Genomic DNA, 9,997 nt, shown 5'->3' with positions numbered 1-9,997 from the left:
TCTTTACAGCTTTTGCAGACAGAACATTCTGAAAACCAGAAAACATATTATCTCTGTATGATTGGATAATTTAACCAGTCACTAGCAAAGCATGACTATCAAATCTGCCAGTTGGGGCTATTATAACTCTGACATGTTTGCTATTTCCGTGTTTAATGCCATTTCATTTTAATTCACAAAGGTTTGGATTTAAGCAGCCACACAGCAGCTGACATACTGCAGAGTACAGGTGATAGTATGCTACAAATCTACCTTAGCTTTCATCCCCATTAGCTCATCATCCTACCATGCCTAGACTGTTACAATACCTTCCTAAATTAATTCTATGCTTCCTTTCTCCTAACTCCCATTTGGAATCTAACTTGTCACTAAGTTGATTTTTCTAAAACACGTAGCAAGTATCTATTGGGCAACAAGGAACTCTAACTGAAAGGTATTCAGAAGATGGCTTTGTAAGACGAATTGCTAAACGGTCTTATTAATAAAAAACACAGAGCCAGATATTGGGTTTAAAACTGAGAGATCAGAGGAATAGGACAAGCCACAGCCAACCTCACCTCACTGACACCTCAGTCTCCAAAGAGACCTACTTCCTGTATACCCACATCTATATGCCTTTCTGTTCTGCCAACTCACTTCCTCTCTCCACCCAGATATAACACTTCCTGTCTGTCTGTACAGACCTCCAGACCTCTCTGGTTAGTGCTGGGATTAAAGGCATGTGCCACCATGCCTGGCTCTGTTCCCATTGTGGCCTTGAACTTACAGAGATCAGAAGGGATCTCTGCCTCCCAAATGCTAGGATTAAAGGCATGTGCTACCATTGCCTGACTTCTATGTTTAATATAGTGACCGGCTTTTTCCTCTGATCCTCAGATAAGCTTTATTAGAGTGCACAATACATTGGGGGACACAATATATCACCACAGCAGCTTCTTTAGGTTGGGAACTTAACAAAAGATAATGAGAGAACATTCTTGGCAGATGGTTTGTTGCACTATGATGAGCTGATCTCATCTCTAAGCATCCTTCCATTGTTATCAAAAAAGTGCTCAAAAGGAGAAAACACATTCCTGTGTCTCTCCTAAAATGACCCTCTAGGAAACCACAACAGTTAAGGGCTAAAAACATTAGCTTTTCAAAGAAGAAAAAAGTCCATTTACAAAACACTAGACACCATTTCTCAATCCAAAGGACCACTTCATTATTTCATTAGTAAAGCTATTATTTCCCTTTCCTTTGTAAGACAAACCATGGCTGAAAAGAGGCTGGTCAATAGCCAAGCTTATTAAATTTGATCTTTGCCTCGAAGCCAACATTCCATGTAGAAGTAGCATTCCTTATTTTCATACACGGTTGTGGGTGCACATGTGTGCTCTTGAGTGTGTGCTTGGGTCTCTGAAATCCTCAGATGTGCACATGCATGCCTTTCTCCTCTTCCTCTTCAAATCCCTCCTACCCTCGTCCCATCAGTGGGTCTTCCCGCCAGACAACACATCTGCTTCTCCCATCACAGTCTTCTCAGCAGGGAAGGCACTTGGTTTTTCAGCTCAGTGATCACTCCTTTTTCCAAGCAGGAAGAATTAATTACAGGGTTTTGCATTTTCAAAGAAAAAAATGTTTAGACTGGGAGGGTTCAGCCATAGTAGAGAAATGTGGTTTGCTCAGAAAATGAATGGTGAAAAAACCCCTTTTCTTTGCTGGCAGGAAACTCTGGAAGAAAACTCAAGAAGAAACCTCTGGGGGTCACTGAAATCATCTGCATTTGATTAGGAATCTCTTCCTAAACAGGTGTTTGATTCGCTTGGCTTGATGCATGGCCACAGGAACCTGCAATTGCATACGTTGGTCGGGTGCCTGTGATTGGACAAAGTGGTCTCCTAAACACTTCTGCACATAGCAACAGCATCCCATTATTCTGTAACTTGCAATTATGACTCCGAGCATTGTAAATCATTTGTGTTGCTTTATAGTTTAGCGATGAAATTGTACAGTTTTCATTCAGTTCACATGGGAGCTGTTGCTGTTATCATTGTCTTTGTTGTTGTTGTTGTTGTTGTCGTCGTCGTCGTCGTCGTCGTCGTCGTCGTCGTCGTCGTCGTCGTCATCATCATCATCATCATCTTTTTGACTTTTCCTTGACCAGAGGCTAAGGAAGTCACCTGTCAGATAAAGCCAGCTACCAACTGCAGGAAGTAAGATACCATCTATAGAGGACTGTTTATTGGGAATAGATTAGTGGAAGTTAGAAAGAAAAGGAACACTAGCAGCTACACACCAAGCTCTAGTTTCCACCCAGAGATGGTAGCACTCCACTAGGAAGTCTCCCTTCTTTGGATGCAAGTCATCATTTTCATGCTTCAAAGAGAAAATTTTCCCAACTTCCATTTAACTTTCTGTCATGGCTACCAAGCAGAGTTTATCTCCCTCCTTCAGAGAAGGTTTGGTAGAGAATGCTTCCTCCTTCCTATGCCAGAAGCTGGGCATGCCTGCATAACACCTGAGGCGTATAACGCAGCTGGCTCTACATTTATTTCCAAAGTGAACAGCAGACCATCGTTTTCTTCATTAACATGACGGTGACATAAAAACTTCTAAGAAGGACATATCTGTTAAAAACAAAAACAAATGAAAAACCTTCTCTGTCAAGTTGGGGGGAAAGGCAGATGCAAAAGAGTATATAGTGCACTAGTCCATTTGTGTGGAGTTTGAAATGAACATTAGAATCTCAAATGTGGGAAGTGATGACTCCTGAGGGTCTAGACTGGAAGAAGGAGCGAGAGGACTCCTGGGGATTGGTGGGGCCCCTTTCCCGATCTTGGTTATGTAGATACATTCTTTGACAGTGGAGACGCAGGGTCCTCATGACACAATGCTCTTTCTTTCTGTATCTCCCACTTTGTCAGCAGGTGACATTCGTACTAAAATACACTATCTTTGCTCTTAACACGTCATCAAAATCAGTGCTCAAAGACCTTCTTCAGTCTGCAGTTAGTGAATGGAGCATTGCTATTGTTTGATTTTCCACCTTTACTATGTTTCGTGGCTGCTTAAAGCCAAAATGGGACACTTCAAGTGGCCAGTAGGATCTTTTGCTGAGACTATAAGCTCATTGCTTGCTTTCCTGGAACTTGAACATGAATTGAATATGATGGCTTTCCCAAAACTCATGCTACCTCTGTCAGTGCCAGACAAACACCAAGGACTCTGCCCACAAAAAGAGCCTTTTAAAATGACACTCTCAGCCACCTCCACAACCTAACTACCACGCAACAGTCTAGATAAAGGTTAAAACATATATAAAAATGACAACAACAACAACAAAACCCTAAGTGCACCTCAAAACCCTAGAGCAGGCAGTCAGAAAGCATGGGTAATAATATTTACTCAGGCCCCATTCACGTCCTACTTAACTCTACAGGAATTCTCAACAGTTGGTCTTGACAACCCCAGGCAATTCTGAGGCTCATTAACCTATTTACAGGTGCTGTGCTTTCTGAGCCTCCTGTGCTCCAAGAGAACATCCTGAAATTTTTCTGATGCAGCCAGCAGCCTCAGTTCAGAGTTACTCACGGGGTGTTTTGGGGGCTCGAGATAGGAAATGAAGGCTTTGGGGAATTCTCAAGTGGAAAGCTTTTAAATGAATAATCCCTTCCACCATTTCATGTCAGCCTGCTGTCATCAGAGGGAGATACAGGAAGTAAACAGCTGGCTTCCATGGCTTAGGACGTTTCCTTGGCTGCCATTTGTGAAATTAGGCTGGGCTGAAACTCCATATATCTGAACTCTCTGGGAAGGACAGAGACACCCAGACTGCCTCCTCCTGTCCTTCCTGCAGTTCTCAAGACAAATGCCTCTGGTTTTTGCTGAGTTGCAAAGAAGGATTTCGGAGTTAAATTGTTCAGTCCAATCAGGCTAAGCCCTGGGGAGCTGGACAACCCCATTGTTCAGTGGTTTCTATTATGGGCTGCCTTTGAGAATCCTATTATTTCTAGAATGCAAGTACTGCAAAATCTTTTGCAGGGTACACTCCTTTCTGAGACATTTCAGGGTTTGCAAATCTCCCTACACCCTTCTCTTTTGTAAAAGGAACTTTGGATTTGCCCTGCAGAGAAGGGTCTCTGTTGTGTGATCAATTTTTTTTTTTTTCATAATGAGATCTTTCCCAGGACTGGCAGGTCGCCCTCCTGGTCAAGATAAACCTGTTGTATGTTGACTTCTCTGTCACCCAAAGGGCTGGAGACAGCCTCTTGGATAGTCACTGTTAGTATGCTCTAGTTTTAAAATCTCTATTTCTGAGAGTCCTCTCAAATAGCCTCCCCCCACCTCTGCCTCCTCCCCTCCAAGAATACCCAGAAGATAGAAATCTTAAGCTCACCTTGGAAAGCCTGGAAGTAGATGCTCAGGGCATCCCAGGTAAATGAAGGACCACTCTTATCAGAGTTTGGAAAGGGTGCCCACCATATCTCTTCAGAGTAAAAGAAGTACAGTTGATTCTGTATTCCGGGATTTTCCATCAACAGCTTCAGTGACCTGTAGGTGAAACGTGACTGTGACTGTCTGTTAGTTTCTGCTGTGCTGTGCTGCTGCAGCGGCCCGCCTCTGCCTCCAAAGCAGTTACGTCATCCCCTGTTGCCAGGAGCCTTTCCACGTCAGCTATGTGACATGTGCTCTCGTTCCCGTCGCCTCTCCTTCCCTCTCTTGCCTCTCTTCTTCCTTTTGTTTCTTCCCTGTCTCTCTGTCTGCCTGCCTTTCTCATGTCCCCACTCCAACATGGCCTTTCACCCTGACTCTCCCCTCTTCCCCTTCCCTCCATAAGCCTCTTGCACTAACACTGTTGCTCATGGTGTGTTTGATTGGTGGAGTGCCTTGGCTGAAAGGTGTCCACTTCACTTTTCTTTTTTAGTCTTTTAGTGGTGAATGCGTGCAGGTGAATTTTTGTGGTGTTCTTTTTTTTTTTTTTTTCCCTGTTTGTTTCTTTGTTGTTTTTCAAGACAGGGGTTCTCTGCAGGAACTCGCTCTGTAGACCAGGCTGGCCTTGAACTCAGAGATCCACCTGCCTCTGCCTCCAAGCACTGGGATTGATTAAACCTGTACACCAACATGCCCAGCTTCTTCTTATTGTTCTTAAATGGTAGAGTACACAAGCTACTTAGCAGCTTTTATATATTAAATATTACAATATAGGCCGGGCGGTGGTGGCCCACGCCTTTAATCCCAGCACTCAGGAGGCAGAGCCAGGCGGATCTCTGTGAGTTCGAGGCCAGCCTGGGCTACCAAGTGAGTCCCAGGAAAGGCACACAGAGAAACCCTGTCTCGAAAAACCAAGAAAAAAAAAAAACAATATAGAGAAAACAGGGTATTCAGTATATTGTGGATAGGTTATATACAAATACCATGCCATGTATTATAAAGAAAATGTGAGTGTATCTGGATATGGATATCTATGGGACTCCATGGGAGAGGGGTTCTGAAAAACATCCCCAATACGTTCCAAGGGACAACAGTTCTCTATTTCTTAACAAAGCAAGTGCTTGGGCCACAAGACATCTGGTTCTTTGCCAGAGACCCCACCAGCTCAGACTCCATCATGACATGCAGTTATTTCTAGAAATCAACCCATACTGAGCTGAAAAGTGTCCTAAATGGTATAGAAACCCCAAGCAACCACAGGACCACAGAGGTGGCAAGACTAGAGAAATGGAGTCAGTTGCATAAGACTTTGAAGTGGCGGCATTTTTCTAACAACGATTTTAGAAGGTAGAACACAGGATCTTTGAAAGGCTAGGGGGCATAATCCTTTGCTTCTCTGCCTCCATGCTGGCCTATTGGTGCTACTTTACTGGAAGGTACAGGACCTGTCCTGCGCAGATCGTTTTTAACACAGATAGTACACTAAGTAACACTAAGTAAAGCAAAGGAGCTAGAGAAAGCTTTGTCTTTCTTTTTTTTTCCCCCTTTTTCCCCTTGAGACAGGGTTTCTCTGTGTAGCCCTGACTGTTCTGGAACTCACCCTGTAGACCAGGCTGGCCTTGAACTCATGGAAATCCGCCTGCCTCTGCCTCCCGAATGCTGGGGTCAAAGGCATGCACCACCACTACCTGGCAAGCTTGACCTTTCCAAGAGAAGCATCTTTTTCATTTGGATTAGATGACAGTCTGCTACTTACCAGTGTTATATCTTAACACTTGTAGCTTCCATCAGGAAGAAAAAATTTGCTGGGCATGATCGTCTGAAGCAGGAAGACAAGAAGATTATAAACATGAGGTCAGTAAAAGCTATAGAGAAAGACTGCGTCTCGACATCCATTCCCCCAGAGAGAAAAGAGAACAAGAAGAAAAACCTCAGGGTCTATGCTAAGGGGGGCATGACTGTGTATAACTGAGACTGCTTCCCATAGAAAGAAAAGAGAGAAATGATGTATATGATAATGACATCAAAGTGAAGACTTGGTGCCTAAGGAAGATGGTATCTTGAGCCCACAGTTTAAGTGTAGAGAGACACATTTGATTGGACATTTCATCTACTCCCATAGGTCTGAGTTAATGATTTCAAATTTACGGCATTAACAGGAACTTTGGGTCTTTGTTCATTTGAAATATAAGCTAGCATTTTTTACACAGCTGAAGGCTACCTGTTTGAAGAATAATTCCTCTATACTAATCAGTAACCAAGACAATTCCCCAAAGACATGGCCACAGGCCATGATTGACGCAATTCTTCAGTTGAAGTTCTCTCTTTCCAGGTGGTAGGTTTGTGTCAAATTGAAATAAACACTAAGGAAAACATGAGGTAAAACGGGAAACAAGGACAGAAAATCCCCAGAAACTTGTAGTTCTGAGAGCCTGGCATATCAGTGCAAACAAGAGGCCCTGTCTGAAAAAGGTGTAAACTGAAGATTGACACCTAAGGTTTTCCTCTGACTTCTGTACATGCATTGTGGCACCTGATTGTATGCACTCACACAAAAATACATGTGCATACAGGCACATGTGAGTACACACTCATGCATACATACATACACACACACACAGATTTTTTAAAAAAGATAATACAGGCAAGCTGGTTGATTTCAAATAAAAAATACAACTACCTTCTGACTTCAAGAAACACATCTCACTGACAAAGGTACTCACAGATTTCACGAAGGGGTGAAAGTTGATGACAAAGCAAGTGGAAGATGGAAACTAGATAGTGTAGACATTTTTATATCTGACAAAGTAGACCATAGGAAGGAAGTAGAAGAGATCAAGAGGGCAACTACACACTAAAAAAGGAAACAATCCATCAGGAAGATAAAACAATTGTGACAATGGACACACTGGATGTTGGGGCTCTCGGTTTCATAAAACAAACACAAATGGACATAAAAAGACAGACAGGTCCTTATACAATAATGTAGATGACTTCAATATCCTACTCTTGTTAACAGATTGGTTATCCAGAATAAAACCCAACAAATAAACTTCAGAGTTAATCTGCACCAGAGATGAAATAAACTCTACAGAAATCTACACAACATTCCATCCATATATCTTGGCAATACTGGGTGAACTTAGTAGAGGTGTGCCCCCCATGCACACAAATAGCAATCATAATTAAAAAAGAAGTCATGAGTTTGGGAGAGAGAGGTGGGACGTAGGAGGAGTTGGATGTGGGAACAAAGAGAGGAAGTAATGTTGATACAGTTCTCATGTATGACATTCTCAGAAAAAAATTAAATTGCAAAAACATAAAGCAATTATTATCACCTTACAAAAGAACCAACATGTCTGAGAAAGTAAACATAATCCTGACTCAGAAGTGATTGATAGTTACATAACAAAATAACATAAATCATGTTTCTAGGGAAATGAGGAATCAGAAAGCAAAGGTCATGCTGACCTAAAGGCCACTGTTTGCCTGATCCACTGTATCCGGGCATTAGCAGGTGATGACACAGATTGATAAAGTGAGAAACCACATAGAAAATATGTTATTTAAAAATCTGACTGCCAGGTCTGGTATGTCACTCAGTGACAGAATTACTTGCTTAATAGTCTCAAGGCTCTGGGGTCAATCCTTAGTCCTACAAAAAATGAAAAAGGGTATGAATTTAGATGCCAGGAGACACAATGAGAAATAATGTGTGTGTGGGGGTGGGTTTCTGAAATGGAACTAAGAACTGGTTTTCATTATGAAATATATTACTGTTTCACCATGTACATTAGCTTGATGGCAATTGCAAATCTAAAAATCTTGTTAAAGATACACTTCCCATTAAGAACCTTTTTGAGAAAGTTGTTTTTCTGTCAAATTATGTTTAATTTATTTCCTTGAAGAAAGCCTTCAAATACTATTTATTCTATGAAAAATAAAATTATATATCATAAAATATTAAATTTAGTAGGTTATTAAAGTTATTAAATTGCCATAAATATGATTTACAGAGCACGCATGTATATTTCCAGTTCTGGCTATATGTTGAGACTTAAAATGATGTGTTTGGGGAAAACCCTTTTCTATTTGTTATTGTTAACATCAAGAAAATGAGCACACCCTGGAGACAAACAAACAAATGAGGTCAGAAAATGCAAGGATTGTCTTTGACTAGAACTTACAATGTCATTTCTGTGAGTCAATAACTCATTTTAGTTACAGCCATGTGAGTGAACTTTAAAATAAAACAAATGATAGCAATAATAAAAAAACAAGTCATCAAATATACGCATAACTTATCAACATAACTTATAATAATTGTATATACATGGTTCTTTTCTTAGCTGATTTACAGAAAGTGAGATTCAAATTATATTATCAATAAAATGCCTTGGTGTGTCACAAAACACCTCAAGACAGTCACCTCAAATTTCTGATTGCTGACAAGTTCACTTTTGTTGAACTCTTGGAGCTTTATGAGAATGAGATAGCTGGCAATATCCCCTCATCTGCCATGTGGTGGTAAGGGCAAGGGGAAAATGCCCTCCCTCCCTTGACTCTGCCATCTGTGTGGGCAGTGAGCTGACCCTCTCCCTTACCAGCTGCAGCACTTAGGAAAGTGGACTCTGTACCTTGCCTGGGAAGCACAATAGAGCTGCTGTTGGCAGAGGTGTGGAGGTAGAGGTGTGGGTGAGCCAGCCTGGATGTTGTGAATATGGGGGAGATGTCCCCATTATTCCTCTGTCATGTGGTGGCATGGACAGGGAAGAGATGACCCTCTGCCGATCAATGCCTGAGGCAGGTGGGAGAGCTGGTCCTGAGGTCATAAGAGCCGGAGAGTTCTTCCTGCCCCTTATCAACTGCAGAGCTCCAGAGAGGCCCCTACACCTCAGTTGAGATGGCCCTGAAGGTGTAGGTGTGAGAGAACCAACCCTGAGCACAGGAAAGTAGAACTGGTCCCACCCCTTGCTCATTGCTGCAAGGGGTGAACTAGTCAGGGCAGTGCTGGAGAGCTCACCCTGGTGGTGAAGACCACGGAGAGCTGGCGGGTTGACCAACCCTGCAACTAACCAGGCCCAGAACCAGGGTTATGTGTTGGCCCACCCCAACATCCACTCCATCGGTGATCTGTTGGAGCACAGGGGTGTGTGGGGGGTGTCAGTCCTGTGGACCCAGGGCTGCAGGATCTCTATGACACAGGGCAGAAACAGAATGTCCAGGAAGAGTCCCGGTGAGGGCCCTGTGTCGACGGTGTAGCAGAGTCCAGGGGCCTCGAACCAGATAAGTGATTCTTTGTGATGAATTCCTACGTGTAAAAATGTGTAGATGAAAGGGTTTACTGCAAGAAAACAAAGTACATTTTCAAGTCATCTCAGCCTTCAGCAATCAACACTGATCACTCTGCAGCCATCAATTTCAGGGGAGGCAAGCCACCTGCCACCAAGATTACAATCAATAAAGGCTCAGGTGATCATTTAAAAAAAAGAAGAAGAAAGGAAGAAAGAAATGGTATGTAGACTCTGGCTGCATCCAGGTGAACCAGAAGTCTATTAGACTGGGAAACACACTGCTCTCACTT

At 42.5% G+C, this 9,997-nt stretch overlaps 1 long non-coding RNA gene across 1 annotated transcript; it reads right to left on the bottom strand.

Moving 5' to 3' along the window:
• Positions 1 to 503: 503 nt before the first annotated feature.
• LOC143273203 (uncharacterized) lies at positions 504 to 4,555 on the bottom strand. The gene is made up of 2 exons (XR_013051096.1): positions 4,379 to 4,555; positions 504 to 2,609 (listed from the first exon to the last, which is right to left on the bottom strand). It is a non-coding gene; the product is annotated as an uncharacterized LOC143273203 (long non-coding RNA).
• Positions 4,556 to 9,997: the final 5,442 nt, after the last annotated feature.

Source organism: Peromyscus maniculatus, chromosome 5, assembly GCF_049852395.1.
Source record: "Peromyscus maniculatus bairdii isolate BWxNUB_F1_BW_parent chromosome 5, HU_Pman_BW_mat_3.1, whole genome shotgun sequence".
NCBI classification, from domain to species: domain Eukaryota; kingdom Metazoa; phylum Chordata; class Mammalia; order Rodentia; family Cricetidae; genus Peromyscus; species Peromyscus maniculatus.
Note: the sequence above shows the minus strand (reverse complement) of the source record. Positions and strands in the feature narration are given on the sequence as shown.